Genomic DNA, 19575 nt, shown 5'->3' with positions numbered 1-19575 from the left:
GAAGAAATTACTTGTCTTGACATACACAGCGTGATAATGTTTAGTGTAATGCGAGACCTGCCATGCTACATTCATTTACTGTGTGACTTTGGCGGATCTGATGATCTGTCACAAGCGCATGATAAAAATATAAAATAGTAATAGCTCAATAAATAAATACTTAGAAATGGGAGGCGTTCAAGAATAATAGCTGCTGTGCTAGGCCTTCAATCTCATTTCTTGTTCATTAAGATACCATGTGGGGTTCAGCAGCTATTAATTTCCATTGATTTGTGTGGCAATATTCATTTGCTGTCGACATCTGACTCCTATGGTTTTTGTGATTTATCTTCCTGAGACCTGATATCCATTACAATGGACATAGCGTTTCCTGTCCTTCTAGCCAAAATTCAACATTTTCCTTCACAATATCTGAGTCTATTTGAATGGACAGTGTGTTGCAGTCATAGGGTGGTAGAAACTGCCACTACGATCACTTGGAGCCAAACAGCAGTTTTGTTTACGATGTGTTAGGCAGGTGAGCACTCCTTTCTTATCCTGTGTTTTTCGCAACTTACTTCATGAAAATATGTACCTACTGTAAACAGTATCTATAAATGTAGTTTGTAGGGTTTTTCTTTGTAATAAATTTGGTGGTACTGCATGTTTCTTGAATTACACTCCTGGAAATGGAAAAAAGAACACATTGACACCGGTGTGTCAGACCCACCATACTTGCTCCGGACATTGCGAGAGGGCTGTACAAGCAATGATCACACGCACGGCACAGCGGACACACCAGGAAACGCGGTGTTGGCCGTCGAATGGCGCTAGCTGCGCAGCATTTGTGCACCGCCGCCGTCAGTGTCAGCCAGTTTGCCGTGGCATACGGAGCTCCATCGCAGTCTTTAACACTGGTAGCATGCCGCGACAGCGTGGACGTGAACCGTATGTGCAGTTGACGGACTTTGAGCGAGGGCGTATAGTGGGCATGCGGGAGGCCGGGTGGACGTACCGCCGAATTGCTCAACACGTGGGGCGTGAGGTCTCCACAGTACATCGATGTTGTCGCCAGTGGTCGGCGGAAGGTGCACGTGCCCGTCGACCTGGGACCGGACCGCAGCGGCGCACGGATGCACGCCAAGACCGTAGGATCCTACGCAGTGCCGTAGGGGACCGCACCGCCACTTCCCAGCAAATTAAGGGCACTGTTGCTCCTGGGGTATCGGCGAGGACCATTCGCAACCGTCTCCATGAAGCTGGGCTACGGTCCCGCACACCGTTAGGCCGTCTTCCGCTCACGCCCCAACATCGTGCAGTCCGCCTCCAGTGGTGTCGCGACAGGCGTGAATGGAGGGACGAATGGAGACGTGTCGCCTTCAACGATGAGAGTCGCTTCTGCCTTGGTGCCAATGATGGTCGTATGCGTGTTTGGCGCCGTGCAGGTGAGCGCCACAATCAGGACTGCATACGACCGAGGCACACAGGGCCAACACCCGGCATCATGGTGTAGGGAGCGATCTCCTACACTGGCCGTACACCACTGGTGATCGTCGAGGGGACACTGAATAGTGCACGGTACATCCAAACCGTCATCGAACCCATCGTTCTACCATTCCTAGACCGGCAAGGGAACTTGCTGTTCCAACAGGACAATGCACGTCCGCATGTATCCCGTGCCACCCAACGTGCTCTAGAAGGTGTAAGTCAACTAGCCTGGCCAGCAAGATCTCCGGATCTGTCCCCCATTGAGCATGTTTGGGACTGGATGAAGCGTCGTCTCACGCGGTCTGCACGTCCAGCACGAACGCTGGTCCAACTGAGGCGCCAGGTGGAAATGGCATGGCAAGCCGTTCCACAGGACTACATCCAGCATCTCTACGATCGTCTCCATGGGAGAATAGCAGCCAGCATTGCTGCGAAAGGTGGATATACACTGTACTAGTGCCGACATTGTGCATGCTCTGTTGCCTGTGTCTATGTGCCTGTGGTTCTGTCAGTGTGATCATGTGATGTATCTGACCCCAAGAATGTGTCAATAAAGTTTCCCCTTCCTGGGACAATGAATTCACGGTGTTCTTATTTCAATTTCCAGGAGTGTATGATTACAGGACACTAATGTCCACTGTAATGGGCACTGTGACTTAGTGGAACATTTTCGAGCACTGGTGATTATCGTCACTAATTTACAGAACATTTCTTGTTGTTATTGTTGATTATTGGCATTATGTGATACGTCATTGGTACCTTTTGTAAGCAAGCTAGATATTATGCTAATACAATAATTTTCTGGAACAGTAACGAAGTCATGAATATCCAGAGCAGTCCATATGATAGCAGACAAGATTCTTCCAAATCAAGGACGTAGAAGAAGATTAGTTTCTATTGTAAAATAGTATGACCAAAACCAGCCATAAACGCATCTACTGAGATTGGGAAGCAGCCTAGGTATCAATGGAAAAGATGGTCTAAGAAGGATGGAAGATTCATTCAGGTTCCTTGTTAAGCAGCAATCGGCTGCTGCAGTAAAAAAATGGGTGACATAGACCCGATTTATATGATCATAAATTTTTACAAAATCCTCACCAGAACCAGAAAGTGTACCATAAAAACTATTTTTCACTTCACAGATAGGGGACTGATGAGAGGACTCAACTCCTAAAAGGCAAAGTCTATTGCTCTCAAGATCACTCTCACCTGCTTTAGACCATTTGCCAGGAATGAATAAACTGAAAAATAGCGCGAGGTGTAAGAACACTAGCTGCATGAAGTAAACCAAAATAAAGTGCCAAGACTGTTCAGCTTTCCTCTGTTTAACATCACAAAACGACTATTTCACTTAATACCATCAGAAATGAAATTGTAAGAATTTGTCTCTTTTTAAAAAGACTCATATTTGTGTCTATATACCTTGAGAAAAGCCGTCATTTATCTATAGCTGACCGTCCCCATATTTGTGAGCAAGAGGCCATCCCTGAAGGCTCACCGTTGTGTAGCTGTCTGCATGGGCCAACCTCAGCCAAGCTAAATCTACCTGGTTGTAACTTCGGTCAATGTTCCCTTTACCTACATGAAATCTCGCGCAATTTATCATTATGTTCTTTCAAGGAACTCTCGTAACAAATAATGTCGTCTAAATATACCAAGTTCTTTGTTCCCTGTAACCCTGCTAGTGAGATATTCGTAGTCTCTGAAAAATATTAGGTACCGTTTCAATCTCACTGGCATCCTCTGATAAGCGTAATGCTGATAATTAACACTAAGGGGCTGTTTACTCCCTGTCCTGGGGATCCATTTGTATCCGGTAGTATCCGTCTGCTAAATCTAATGTGGAAAAATACTTTGCTTTTCCTAGCTGGTCCAGAATTTCCGATAAGTTTGGGGTTAAATATGCTTCTCCTACTTAAATCTTATTTATTTTATGGTAACAGGTCGCCAGTCTGTATTTTAGTTTCCCACTGGTTTCTACTGTCTTAAGAATTAGTAACACAAGTGTATTCCATGGTCTTTGACTGACTCCCCACAATAATGTTGTCAGCCAACATTTGTTCTATATGATCTTTTAATATCTTCCTCTGTGATTCTGTGAAACAATGTGGACTTGCCTTCATGCTCGAGCAATATGAGAAGTATATGCTTTACTGTCTCAGTAAATAACAATCTGTCACCCTTGAAATGGAACACATCAAAATATGCACAACAAAGGTTCTCTAATTCATGTTTCTGTTTCTCATTCAGGTGTCCCATTCACAAAGCGTCTCCGATCTGAGCTATGTGAGTGCTGTAATCCTGTGCCTGTTCCGGCGTTTTTAATATCTTCCCTACTGTTGCTTCATTTTATGAAGTTTCAGTAATTAAAGACACAAAACTAACACCACATTCTATGTAATTAGTGTTCACCATTCTGGTAAAACACCTGCCTTATGTATTTCGTACTAGAGCGTCTGGAATGTATACACCGTTTAATTCTTCTTGTTTCAGATCTGTAAAATCTTTGCCTTCAGGGATTATCTCGTGTTCTTTTAGTCAGATTCTCATGACCTTTCCTTCCCTGGATCCTTTCGTCTTCTTTTGATCGTGACTTTCGCTTTTCTTGTCTTGCGTTCTCCTATGTGACTCTCCCTCTCTGGAAATTTGCTTCATTCCGTTAGTTCCACTGCCAATGCACTGTACTTTTAAATTCCTATTCCCTTGTTTCTTCTCACGAAACTCGTTCATCATACCCTTATATTCCTAATAGGCTTTTCACATCGCCATCTGTACAATAGCTTTTGTTGGTTTGTCTGGCCCTTTGGTACCTTCCATGCAGCTGCTATCAACAACGGAATGTCACACCTATTTACCTCTAATCGTCTCTTGCTACAGCCAATCACTGCTATCTGTTTTTGTAGATCCCTGCCTACTAAACAACTGCGTAAAACGGAGTATTTATGCTTTTGTAGCAAATTTCCGTCTATTCTCAAATTCAGTATCGGTGTCCCATGCGTGCTCACTGTACCTCATATTACCCCTTTTACCTGCTGTACCTCTTGCTCATTTATTGGTGCATCGGTAGTGATAGATAATTCATTGATTAGACTAATATGGGCGCCGGTATCTTTAGGCAAATCAACTCTTTACAGAGTTTTTTGCAATCGGCACTATGTCAATGTCTTTTCGCATTGGAGTTTCTAAAGCTCCATCAGTAGCTGCTGCTGCTAGATGTGACTTCCCGCTGGATACTCGATACTGTAAACTGAACACTAAATGGTGACTGGGGTGTACTGAATCCTTTTATACCGTTCTCAATTGGTTTTGGTTGTACACGACGCTCTTCATTATTTTTCTAGAACATTCCATCTACTCGTGATGGCCTTAATTTTAGTGTAACATTCCAAATTCAACACTGTTTTATCCTGTCACGCGTCTCAGAATCTCCTAAGACGAATTTTACATCTATCCTCGGCTCCTTTGGTGAGGTGACAAGTGTTAGCTTTACGCTGTGCATTGACCGTCGTCCAAGAGATTTCTGAACTGATATTTTCCAAATATCCCGTTTGCCTGTCCGACTGGTAACGTACTCAGGCGGCTTTGAAAGAGAGCCCTGTTATCTCTTTATGATCTTCAGTACAATTAAAATATTAAACTATTCTAAGGTTATGACAATTCCCCAGATATTGTTCTCTTAACTGTTCATTCTCAAATCCCTTCCCTTTTCTTCTGTATTTAAGGCACATATCCTATCTATAGACCATCACTGAATGTCGTCAAATAATTCATCAAACGCTTCTTTAGCAGCCATTTCAATTTCTCTGTCTTGAATTGTCCGCCTGCTTAGCTGAGTGGTAACGTGTTTTCCTACCATGCACCGCGTGCACGGGTTCCATTCCCGGCCGGGTTGGGGATTTTCTCTGCTCATGGACTGGGTGTCTTATTGTCATCATCATCACCGACGCGCAAATCACCCAATATGGCGTTGACTGAAACAAGATTTGCAACCCGGCGGCCGAACTTCCCCAGTTGGGGCCTCCCGGCCAACAGTGCCACATGGTCATTTCATTTCATTTTCTCCTGAATTCTCCTTGCTGCATTAAATTTTTCCCGTACCCTCAACAGCTGAGGCCACGCTGTATTCACGATCTGTGCGCGTGACTTCCAGTCATTAACGGAGTATTCACTCTCCCCTCGACAAATCATTCAGTACCAACATCCACTCCTAAAACGAAGGATTCCGTATAGCCCATTACTGTTTTCTCCTGACCTGTCTCTAACGTGTTCACTGAATTTGTATCTTCGTTTATTACACTAGCTGCAACGCCCTCGCACCCATGTAAATCATTTAAAAAGTCATGTTTATCTCTCTTTAATGATATGTTCCTTACATCTGCCGACACAACGCAAACTTCCTTGCTAACACCTCCAACAGTATCCGACGATACATGACAAACTTTTTTCGCTGAATGACCACCTACATCAAAAAATTCTCCGCTACTGCATCGTAACTCATCAGAATTCGCAAGGCACCCGCATTCCTCGAAGACAGGATCTACAGCTCTCTCCGTTTACCTTCTCTCCTCTTACACTTCCCCGCTACTTTAGATTTATCCTTTTCTCATCCACAACGAATATTTTGTTGCATTAAAGGAAAAACTTACCTCCCATCTATTACATTGTCCTCACATTCATCCTTCAACACCCACTCGCAATTCACGTTTCCATCAAAAGCCATCAGTCCACTTCCATCACAGAGATAAGTACACAGATTTCTTCCTCGGAAACATCTACAGTATATCAGTGGCAGTAGCCGCTTCACACACGTCTTCTTCGTCTAAAACATCGTATTCCCGTTTATTTAGCAATAAATCACCCACTTCCGCCGATACTTCATAAATTTAATATCCAGGTGACCAGATCACTGCTACGCCGCCTTCACAGATTTCTTCAACTAAATTGCTTCCATCTACCTTACTAATGTTGTTGCTGCTATATAGTACCTCATCGGAATTCACTATACATTCAGTCTCCACGAAGTTCACATTCGCCTCCGCCTTTCTCCTTGATATAGAATTTCGTATCACATTTATTTTATCTAGCATCATTATCTATTACATTTTTACATTTTATATCTCTTTCTTTTCTTTTGTGTTGTTTTTCGCGGCTCCAAACTTTATTCACACTTTTAATATCCGAAATCTCATTTACTTGAGTCTTGTTTTCCGGTTCTCCATATACTATCGTATTAGTTATCTGCCGCATCCTTTTCCACTCGAGTTTATTTTGCCACATCCATACCTCACATCTGAGATGCGGCGACTAACAGTTTTACGAACTCCTGTCAGTTTTTTCGGTCTATGACTTACCAGTCCCTCGGATCTTCGATCTCTGCCACGATTTCAAAATTCACCATCATGATTATTATTCCTTTGATAATTGTTCTCATAATTATTTTTATAGAAAATACTGTTCTTATCGCATTCCTGATAGTTATTACGATTCCAGTTCAGTTTACCATTGCCCTGCACATTATTAAAATTTTTCTGCATGAATTTCGCTTCTTTTTCCAACTTCTCATTGTAATCTAAAAATCTGTGTATTGAACGGGATGGAGTATGCACCAAGTCTTACCGTAGAAATTCCGGCACTTATCTTGAGCGTCGTAATTTCTGTTAATACGCCTAACGGTCGGTTTAAAGCGTATTAATTTGGCACACAGAACTGCCGCACTGAACTACTGCCGCTCCTGTAACTTGGTCCAATTAAGAATTCCTTCTGAAGCCGCATTTGCCTCGCTTCACTCCAGATTTTGTTCAAAAACATTTTTTTAACACTTTGTAACTGGCGAACGCATCACTCATTAAATTTTTCCAGGATTCAGCGTGACCTTTCAACTGCATTTTCACATATTTAATTCTAGTTTCATCACACATTCCTGGCATAAATGTATCCCAACAAGCTACGAGAAAATTTGCGGAGTGATGTTTTTCGTCATTTGCAAAGCACTCAGCAGCTCCTGATCCACCCCGCGGTACATTAATTATCGTAGCGGCCTGACCCATCGCTAAAGCACTTAGCGCTTCACATGCACCTTTAATTTGCTGTTCGCTCTGTACCACTTCATTCAGAATTCCTGCCTCAAAACTTCGTTTATGACGCATAACACCATTCTGGAATCCTACAAATTTCCATCCTAAAATGTTGAATGTTTTATTAGTCCCTTCCTCAAACGTATTATGCCTCCATACACAGTTCTTCACCTCATTATTCAGCCGTACACGTCTGCTTTCACGGTCAGCAGTAGATTTCAGTGATATAGTTTACTTGTGATATTCTAATCGAATTACCCAAGCAGTGGCATGTAATCAAGTAACAACATTTGAAACATATCAAGAATAATAATAACAAATGAAAAAGGATTGAATTCCAGCGAGTAACTGATGTAAACGACAGCAAAAGATTTAAGCTGAATGTAGTGATTTATCCAGTCAGAGAAAACACCGAAACTGTTGTCAAGAGTGGTCCTACAGAGTTTCATTTAAATATACGCCAAAATTAATAATGATTCTAGAATGTAGTAAAGCTTGCGTAAAGGTGGAAACTGAGCATAGGCTAAGTAAAGATCTCTGGTCCATAAAACAGAGTCTCTGAGACTAAGTCCCACTTCATCAGAAAATTTATAAGCATGAGCAAAAGTTAAGGTATTTGTGGCCACTTGCCACCCAGAACTCCACGTTACCTAAATCTATATCGTCCTCCTGGTCGTCACAGAATATCGTGTAAATTGCTTTATGAATCCTTCCTAGCTTTCCGTAACCAGTCAGAACTCTTGAGTGCTATATCGCTTACACTAACGAAAATGTGCATTCTCCTCCCATCACTGCACATTTTTACTTAAAACCTAATAAACCGACAAACATTTGATTATTAACAAATATAAATATCAGACATACGTCTTAAGTGACAATCAATTGTATTACTTTTCTGTTGATACCAAACACTACGCCGGCCGTGGTGGCCGAGCGCTTCTAGGCGCTACAGTCTGGAACCGTGCGACCGCTACGGTCGCGGGTTCGAATCCTGCCTCGGGCATGGATGTGTGTGATGTCTTTATGTTAGTTAGGTTTAAGTAGTTCTAAGTTCTATGGGACTGATGACCTCAGAAGTTAAGTCCCATAGTGCTCAGAGCCATTTTGAACCAAACACTACACTATTTATAGGAGTTTACAAATAAATGATTTATTAAATAATTAGCGCATTTGCTCTTATAATAGATGACTATGATAAAACATTCAGAATATATGAAAGAAATGATCTTGTCGTGCTCTAGTAAGGCGTCATCTCACGTTCAGTCTACTGATTGCATCGTCACAGCGTTGGGATATTTTGCCATTTTTAAATTACAGTTTTTTTAATGCTGGTTAAACTGACTTTTCGTTAAATAAATGAGGTTAATTATCAGTCTTGAGAAATATAATACGATAATGTATAGTGCAGTATGAGATCAACCATACTGCAGTCATTTACTGTGTGACTGTGGCGGATTCGATGAGCTAACACATTTGCATAATAAGGATATAAAATGGTAATAGCTTGTAACCTCCCCACAAATTTATAATAAATGACAATATTATTTAAGAATGCTAATGGACATTGCGCTAAGTGTAACCTCTCCACTGAAATTTTAAAGACAGAAATAATAAATGAATGGGAGCCAAGTGTAACCTCCCTAGCAATTAAATTTAATGACAATAAAAGTGAGAATCGCAATCTGACTCAAGTATAAGTTCTTCATAAAAAATTAAAGTCCATTAAGTGATAAGAAAATCTCAGTGATAATAATGATTCAATTAAACCGAAATATCGGTCTTTGGCCCTGTGCAAAAAATCAAAAATTAAAATTCTTACCTCATTACAACACCTAGTCAAATTTCTGCTCTTGTTGTTGCGCACCGCTTGGAGGAACTGCATTGCAAATAATAATATTCCCTTTTTTTTTTTTTTGTAATCTAATTGAAAACTGAAACTTTTGTTTAAGGGAAGTGGAACGAAATAGTTACTTCAATTAAATGAAAATTTTATGTAAAATTGCTTTTGAAATCAAAGTTATTATTGGGGGCACTTGTTGAAAATTAGTTACAATAATTAAAACTTTACATTATCCGATGATTATCTTAATTAACAGTATACCTCATTCAGCATCTTGACCAGTGTTGTCGCCAGACCACATCACGCAATCCCACTGGACTGCTACCACTGACCGACCGCTCTGCATGACGACTACTAGCGTACTGCACGCCACTGAACAGAGCTACTGCTCGCGACGACTACTGACAGAGTACTGCCCTCAACTAGACAGAGCTACAGACTCGCAACGACTGACTGACAGACTGAGAACCGCTCGCAACACTCGCGCGGTCAAGCGCATACTCTCTGGTCACAGATGCTACAATGCCTCGCCATCGCTGCTATGTTACATACGTGTTTCATAACCCTCCACTGGGGGGGCAAAAATTTGGCAGCGATGGTGAGTCATTTGGACTTGCCAAGCGCGGCAAAATTTTTCTTTAATTAACAAAATTCTACAACTTACAGAATATTTAAATGTTGTGCACACGCACTAAGTACAAAATATCAGACAAAGACAAAATGTGAGTACAAAACATAGTAGCAAATCAGAAAAATGTATATACAAATTATTTGACAGATAACAAAGTGCACAGGCACTGAAAAAAAAATTCTTTAGCATATTCAGAACAAATAAACAGACTGGCAAAATATTATGTTGACAAGTGACATGAGTGCACATGCACTGCAGTTGAGAACATATCAGTAATTGATGAAATGTATGTACAATTAGTAACAAATGACATAAGTGCATACGCATTAAAGTATTGAATATACAGAATAGTAGAAATCATATTGAAAAATGAGAAAAGTGTACAGGCACTGAAGTTCAGTAGAAAACATATTAACACCTAACAGAAGTGCACATGCACTGTAGTCCAGAAAAGAAAATGTATATACAATATAAAAGACAAAAGTGCACATATACTGTACTTCAGAACAAATCAAAAAAATGTCTTTAGCATTTTGGCAATAAATAAACATAATAGCAAAAAAAATCATATCGACAAGTGACATAAGTGTACTCGCACTGGAGTTTAGCGAATCGAAAAAAAATGTATAACACATGAACATAAATAATGTTAGCAAAAAATGATTTTCACTATGTGACAAGAATTAGGATAGGAAAGGGAAGGATTGCATCATGGTTGTTGCACTTTAGATTGCACACAGCTGTTCTGAAAGTCCATATCTTTCCACAGAAGTACAACACCAAGTGACACAACTTGAAGTTCTTTTCCCCTCAGAATTTATCAGCGTAGGCAAGACACTGAACTGTCGTAGTAATATTCCATTTTTTTTTTGTTTATTTTGGCAGTATATTAGGTACACCAAACAGTGGGACCATAATAACGTCTTCATCGCTCACGGTGGTGGACAGCATGTCGTGTCAACACCACGCTCTTACACGGCACATCAACCCCCCCCTGCGGGTCCGGGGATTAGAATAGGCCCGCGGTATTCCTGCCTGTCGTAAGAGGCGACTAAAAGGAGTCCATCCCCCTCACGGGGGTAGTTAGCGCCTGCGTCCGGAGACGGACGGTTCCACGACCTATAATCGTGGTCTTTTTGGTTTTTCACTTCTCGTTTCTTCCTTCCTTTGGTTGGTTCCTTTCTTTGCTCTTTTCCACCTCACTGTCTTCCTTACTCTTTCCTTGTCTTCTCCTTGCCTTCTTCTCCTTGCCTTCTCATTACCTTCTTCTCCTTGCCTTCTCATTACCTTCTTCTCCTTGCCTTCTCTGGTCTCCGCCTCGGCGTTTGAGACAGTCTGTCCTCTTTCTCCCTCTCTCTCTTCTTTTTCCTCTTCTTCCTTCCTCCCTGTGCGTGCCTGAAGGCCGACCCACGCGTTCGCACGCGTAGCCGGTGACGGGGTAACGCGTAATTCCCCGCCCTGGGTAGACATGTAAGGCACGCGCGTACCCCCTGGTAAAGGCCAGGCCCGGGGAGGGGTGATTGCCTGAGCTGATACCTTCTGACCATGCCGATTGGTCCCTCCGTCTGTTTCTCGGGAGGTGTGACCTGAGGTGTAAACATTCACCTAAGGCGGGAGTGCCCTCTGAGAGGGTCCCCACAAGGAAGGAGCGCGCCATCGGAGACGCTGGCAATCATGGGGGATTCCTCCGCAATGGATTCTACTCCATCTCTTTCGACTTCGACTCAAAAACGGAAACGTGACCAGCCAACAGTGACAAAAGTACTACCGCCTGCCCCACAGTTCCTCGTAGTTTCTCGATCTGAGGACGGAAAGGATTTTTCCTCTGTCAACCCTTTCGTTATTCAGAAGGGCGTCGATGCCATAGCCGGATCTGTCAAATCTTGTACCAGGTTGCGAAACGGCACCTTATTACTAGAAACTGAGAGTGCCTTTCAGGCACAAAAACTGCTTCGGGCCACCCTCCTGTACACGTTCCCTGTCCGGGTGGAGGCCCACCGAACTTTGAACTCGTCTCGTGGTGTAGTGTATACTAGCTCCCTCGACGGATTGACTGATGAGGAGCTTCAATCATTCCTCGCTGAGCAGGGCGTGACGGCTGTCCATAGGGTCATGAAAAAGGTCAACAATGACCTTGTACCGACCCGGACAATTTTCTTGACCTTCGATAGTGTTAAGCTGCCTTCGCGCATCAAGGCGGGCTACGAGGTTATTTCTGTTCGCCCCTATGTCCCGACACCTACGCGCTGCTACCAGTGTCAGCGTTTCAATCACACTAGACAGTCTTGTTCCAATGTGGCTAAATGTGTCACTTGTGGCAGGGATGCCCATGAGGGTGACTGTCCACCTCCGTCTCCTCGTTGTGTGAACTGTCAGGGTGACCATGCCGCATCCTCCCGCGACTGTCCTGTCTATAAGGAAGAACGCTGTATCCAAGAAATTCGGGTCAAAGAGAAAGTGTCCACCTCGGCTGCTCGCAAGCTATTGGCTAGTAGGAAGCCCACGCTGCTCCCAGCGGGGAAATACAGTACTGTCCTCGCCTCTCCTCGGACTACCCGGGAGGTAGCAACCCAGACATGCGATCTGACCTTCAGCACCACGGTCGTCCGTTCGGCCAGTGCTAAGATCGCGCGGTCGACGTCTCCTCTTCCTCCCATCACCCCACAGACACGAGCACCTTCCTCAGCTTCTGCTAAGACGAAGCCATCGAAGTCAGATGCACGGGCCTTCAAGAAGGAACCATCCCGTGCAGACTTCCTCCGTACTTCGACCTCCCAGCCTTCGACCGGTACTTCCACTACACGTCCTTCCAAAAAGGCGCATAGGAAGCACAGTTCTCCTTCTCCGCCACGGCGCATTCCTTCTCCTGCGCCACCCAGCGGTTGCCGCCCCAGGCCGTCATCTGTTTCGCCTGGCCGCACCGCTGGTAGCCGTACATCTGGCCGTTCACTGGCGGAGGCAGCTCCCCCTCCCGGCCATCCTCCCGAGATGGCCGATGACCCTATAGACCACATGGACGATGACTGTCCGCCTACTGATAGCGGCGGCAGTGCTCGCTCGAAGCCAGGCCCTAAGCGGCCTTCGAGGTGATCACTTCTCTCATCTTCCTTTTCTTACGATGGCACTTATTCACTGGAATATTCGCAGCATTCGCTCCAACCGAGAGGACTTGAAGTTGCTGCTCCGCTTGCACCGTCCGCTCGTCGTAGCCCTCCAGGAAACGAAGCTACGCCCATGCGATCAAATTGCCTTGGCACACTACACATCTGTGCGTTTTGACCTACCCCCTGTGGTAGGTATCCCAGCTCATGGAGGGGTTATGTTGCTGGTCCGGGATGATATTTACTACGATCCCATCACGTTGCACACCGGCCTGCAGGCAGTTGCCATCCGCATTACTCTCCCCACTTTTACGTTTTCCTTTTGTACCGTTTACACTCCATCGTCATCTGCCGTTACCAGGGCAGACGTGATGCAACTTATTGCTCAGCTACCTACACCATTTTTGTTAACTGGAGACTTCAATGCCCACCATCCCCTTTGGGGCTCTCCAGCATCCTGCCCGAGGGGCTCCTTGTTAGCAGACCTTTTCAACCAGCTCGATCTTGTCTGCCTCAATACTGGCGCCCCTACCTTTCTTTCGGACACATCTCACACCTATTCCCATTTAGACCTCTCTATATGTACTCCCCAACTTGCACGCCGGTTTGAGTGGTATGCACTTTCTGATACATATTCGAGCGACCACTTCCCGTGTGTTATCCATCTCCTGCAGCATACCCCCTCTCCGTGCTTCTCTAATTGGACCATCTCCAAGGCAGACTGGGGGCTCTTCTCTTCCAGGGCGACCTTTCAGGATCAAACCTTTACAAGTTGCGATCATCAGGTCGCACACCTCACGGAAGTCATTCTCGCTGCTGCTGAATATTCCATCCCTCACCCTCCTTCTTCTCCACGTCGCGTACCGGTCCCCTGGTGGACCGCGGCATGTAGAGACGCTTTACGTGCTCGTCGACGTGCTTTACGCACATTTAAACGCCACCCTACAGTGGCGAATTGTATCAATTATAAACGATTACGTGCTCAGTGTCGTCGTATTATCAAAGAAAGCAAGAAAGCCAGCTGGGCTGCTTTCACAAGCACCTTCAACAGTTTTACTCCTTCTTCTGTTGTCTGGGGTAGCCTGCGCCGGCTATCTGGCACTAAGGTCCACTCACCAGTTTCTGGCTTGAAGGTCGCGAATGACGTCCTTGTAGCCCCTGAGGCTGTCTCCAATGCCTTCGGCCGCTTTTTCGCAGAGGTTTCGAGCTCCGCTCATTACCACCCTGCCTTACTCCCCCGCAAACAGGCAGAGGAGGCTAGGCCACCTAACTTCCGCTCCTCGAATTGTGAAAGTTATAATGCCCCATTCACCATGCGGGAACTCGAAAACGCACTTGGCCGATCACGGTCCTCTGCTCCAGGGCCAGATTCTATTCATATTCAGATGCTGAAGAACCTTTCTCCTGCGGGTAAAGGTTTTCTTCTTCGTACATACAATCGCATCTGGATTGAGGGACATGTTCCCGCATGCTGGCGCGAGTCTATTGTTGTCCCGATTCCTAAGCCGGGGAAGGACAAGCACTTGCCTTCCAGTTATCGACCTATCTCGCTTACCAGCTGTGTCTGTAAAGTGATGGAGCGAATGGTTAACTCTCGATTGGTTTGGCTGCTCGAGTCTCGACGCCTACTTACCAATGTACAATGTGGATTTCGTAGGCGCCGCTCTGCTGTTGACCATCTGGTTACCTTGTCGACCTTCATTATGAATCACTTCTTGCGGAAGCGCCCGACCGCGGCTGTGTTCTTTGATTTGGAGAAGGCTTACGACACCTGTTGGAAGGCGGGCATTCTCCGCACCATGCATACATGGGGCCTTCGCGGTCGCCTCCCTCTTTTTATTCGTTCCTTTTTAATGGATCGACAGTTCAGGGTACGTGTGGGTTCTGTCCTGTCCGACACCTTTCGCCAGGAGAATGGGGTGCCACAGGGCTCAGTCTTGAGCGTCGCTCTCTTCGCCATCGCGATCAATCCAATAATGGATTGCCTCCCAGCTGATGTATCAGGCTCCCTTTTCGTGGACGATTTTACCATCTATTGCAGCGCGCAGTGTACACGTGTCCTGGAGCGCTGTCTTCAGCGTTCTCTTGACCGTCTTTACTCCTGGAGTGTCGCCAATGGCTTCCGTTTTTCTGCCGAGAAGACGGTCTGTATTAACTTCTGGCGCTACAAAGAGTTTCTCCCACCGTCCTTACGACTCGGTCCCGTTGCTCTCCCAATCGTGGAGACAACCAAATTTTTAGGCCTTACATTTGACAGGAAACTTAGCTGGTCTCCACATGTGTCCTATTTGGCCGCCCGTTGTACCCGTTCTTTAAATGTCCTCCGTGTTCTCAGTGGTCTGTCGTGGGGAGCGGATCGAACCGTCCTACTTCGTCTATATCGGTCGATCGTCCGCTCCAAGCTGGATTATGGGAGCTTCGTATACTCCTCTGCACGGCCATCCATCTTACGCCGCCTCAACTCCATACAACATCGGGGTTTACGACTTGCGATCGGAGCATTTTATACCAGTCCCGTAGAGAGTCTTCATGCTGACGCTGGCGAATTGCCACTCACCTACCGGCGCGATATACTGCTTTGTCGGTATGCCTGTCGGCTACTGTCAATGCCCGACCATCCGTCTTATCGTTCCTTTTTTGACGACTCTCTTGACCGTCAATACGGGTTGTATGTCTCTGCCCTGCTACCCCCTGGGGTTCGCTTTCGTCGCCTCCTTCAACACCTTAATTTTTCACTCCCTGCAACCTTTCGAGTGGGCGAGAGCCGCACGCCACCTTGGCTCCAGGCTCAGGTCCGCGTTCACCTTGACCTCAGCTCGCTCCCAAAAGAGGTCACCCCCGGTTCGGTCTACCACTCCCGTTTTTTGGAACTTCGTTCGAAGTTCATCGACATGACATTCATTTATACAGATGGCTCTAAGACCAATGACGGGGTCGGGTGTTCCTTTATTGTCGAGGCACAAAGTTTCAAATACCGGCTCCATGACCATTGTTCTGTCTTCACAGCTGAGCTCTTTGCCCTCTACCAGGCTGTTCTTTACATCTGCCGCCACCGACATTCTGCTTATGTCATCTGCTCAGATTCCCTGAGCGCCATCCAGAGCCTCAGTGATCCGTACCCAGTTCACCCTTTCGTACACCGGATCCAACGCTCTCTTCAGCAGCTGGTGGACGTCGGTTCTCCAGTTAGCTTTATGTGGGTTCCTGGCCATGTCGGTATCCCTGGGAACGAAGCTGCAGATGCCGCGGCCAAGGCTGCGGTCCTCCAGCCTCGGACAGCTTTTTGTTGCGTCCCTTCGTCCGATTTTAGCAGGGTGATTTGTCGGCGCATCTTATCTCTGTGGCATGCCGATTGGGCTGCACTTACCGACAACAAGCTTCGGGCCTTAAAACCTCTTCCCGTGGCTTGGACGTCCTCCTCACGCCCTTCTCGGCGGGAGGAGGTCATTTTAGCCCGGTTAAGAATTGGACACTGCCGGTTCAGCCATCGCCATCTGCTGACGGCTGCGCCAGCGCCGTTCTGCCCATGTGGGCACTTGCTGACGGTTAGACACATTTTACTGTCCTGTCCAGATCTTAACACACTGCGCCTCGATCTTAACCTGCCAAATACTTTCGATGCCATTTTAGCGGATGACCCACGAGCAGCTGCTCGTGTTCTTCGTTTTATCAATTTGACAAACCTCGCTAAGGACATTTGATGATGCTGTTTTTTAATCCTATGCCTGTCAGTCAGTCTTTTATCGTGTTTTCCCTTTTAGTTGTTGTGGTCAACTTGTGCCTCGCGGTGTATTCTTAGAGTAGTCAGGGCGCTAATGACCATTGAAGTTGTGCGCCCTAAAACCACAAAAAAAAAAAAAAAAAAAAAAACGGCACATCAACGTAGAATTAGTGCAAAACCAAATATAGTGCTCCATGATCACTAGGATAAACAGGACAAATGGACATTGCAGTAATTCAGGGTAGTTAGCTCATAAGGTGAAGGACATTAAGTCACATAATATTGTCAATTACAGTAGTAGTTTGCGGCATTCATAGCCCAGTTATTGAACATTTCTGTACCATGTATGTAGTATTACAGAAAAATGTTCATTAATTGTTTTACATAGAATCAGTAATCTTCTTTTCCTAGTTACAAAGCATTATTAAATAATCGCATTCTTTTCCAATTATAAAGTATAGCATAATTAATTAATCATTTGTCTTCCAATAGTAATAATCATTAGCTTTTTCCTAATCACAAAGCATTATGAAACAATAGCATAGTTAATTAATTATGTGTCATTCCAATCTAGTAAGAATCATTAGCCTTCTTCTAATTACAAAGCATTATTAAACAGTCACATTCATTTCCAATTACAAAGTATGAACATTGAAAACAAGAGCTAATTAATGGCATAATTAATAACAATTCATTAAGTGACACTAATTATTGGCACTCAGTGGCCATCAGGTATCGAATAGTATAAAGCATTGTTCCTCATTCATTATTATTCAGATCATTACGGAGTCATTATTAAAATCAGTTAATTATAGTCATAGCATTAATAATCATGGGGATTATAAGTAGTCTCATTACAATAACAGTGGCAATTACTAGCCAGTTACTAAGCATTATGTTATATATATGTGTATTTGTGTTGTCTCATTAAGAAGTCATTACTCAAGTGACATACTATTCAGAGCTAATCAGTATTATTCAGAATTTTCTCAAACTGGTATCACTATTTGGGACTGTTAATACATTTTTTTTTGTTAGCAATGCATTGCGTTGGGATCGATAATTAATTGCTGAGGCATAACACTTTTTGCTTTTGACCTATTGCTGCAAATGAGGATAGGTAACGTCATTCATCATGAGTCAGCTGTAGCAAGGTTATGTAACAAGGCAGTATATGTGATTACATTTATAAACGATAGACACAAATGGGTAAAAAAAAAATAAAAATGCAAGTACTAAAACAGGTATAATAAGTAACAGTTTTAGTAAGTATCATGACAAGCATCTCCTGGAAAAAATACAAAATGGATTATTGACCTGAAAGAAGAAACGTACACTATGCTGAAAAGTAGTGAACTTCGAATTAACAAGTAGTGAAATGTGTATAAAATGTGTTCCATAGCTGTCCTTTCCAAAACTTTCCGTCATCCTACTATGCAATATAACACCTGCTGTCAAAACAAACTGCAACAAATACTTAAATAACTACATAGCATAAATATAAAACTCCAACATTATCCTCATCTGTAAAGAAAAAACTTCATTATCAATCACTTCATTATCCATATTATCATAACTTCGCTATTATCATCACCTGTAAAGAAAAACTTCATTATTCATAATACCATATCCTTCATCATTATTCATCAGTATTCATTATCATCTGCAAAAAAATCACTTCATTACTTATTATACAACTATTCCTTATCTCTAGCATATTTCATCACTAAAACTAAGATGTGTAGTTCAGTCTGACAGCCTGCATCAATCACCTTGTATTCTGAAAGAAAAAATTAGTTAAGACTGCTATTCTACGATGAGTATAGTATATTCTTGTTAATGCTTGTTAATCCTGATCCATTTACTCTTCCTCATAAAGTTATTGCATCTTCTTTCGTTTATTCCGTAGGTGAAATTCCCATTTCTGTTGAATTTATTTCTTACACGCATCATTTCTTTCTGAAATTGATGAACAAAGATTAATGTCCTGCATTTAAATCATATACCCACTAGATAATGACTGGTTTATGGTAACATAATTAACCATACAGCATAACATGACAGAAAACGTAATATGTCAAAGACATTGACAGTGTTCTGATGCAAAAATGTACACAGAATAATACAATGCAGCAGCAAAATGTAAAACAGTCACGATGTTGAGATGTCATAAGGCAAAAAATGTCAGTCAACTGGTGTGTGTTATATCTTAACTATTTCACAGTGCATACAAACAAAACTGGAGTACATTCATATACACAAAAAAGTGGAAAATGTGCACGGTCTGATGTGTAACGACAAGAAAAGCGACCTGCTAACCTTACCTTGCCGGGCATTTGCCAAGAAAAAATGCGATAATCATCAGTAATTAGTCAAGTGAAATAATTGCATTAATAAATGACATCATAGTGTGTTGAATCATAAAGTGTCTTCATTCAATAAACGGTTTAATGTTTGAGATATGGTGGTTGCCTTCCGATTTTCTAGTTCTCAAAGTTTCGACGTGTACAACATTGGGGTGAGGGATGCTGCGAATCCGATATGGACCTGCGTATACAAGTTCAAATTTACTGCACTTACCTTTTAATTTACTGGATAAATAATGTGTACGTACTAATATTTTCTGTCCAACGTGAAAGTCTCGGCGTGTACAAACCTGTTTTTGCTGTCTTCTCCGGCGCTCTGCGGCACGTTTGATGTTATTCAGCGCAATGTCAATTATTTCGTGGTGTCTTAGTCGA

Source organism: Schistocerca serialis, chromosome 3 (genome assembly GCF_023864345.2).
Source record: "Schistocerca serialis cubense isolate TAMUIC-IGC-003099 chromosome 3, iqSchSeri2.2, whole genome shotgun sequence".
Taxonomy (NCBI): domain Eukaryota; kingdom Metazoa; phylum Arthropoda; class Insecta; order Orthoptera; family Acrididae; genus Schistocerca; species Schistocerca serialis.
The sequence above is the reverse complement of the archived record's forward strand: the minus strand, read 5'-3'. Positions refer to the sequence as shown.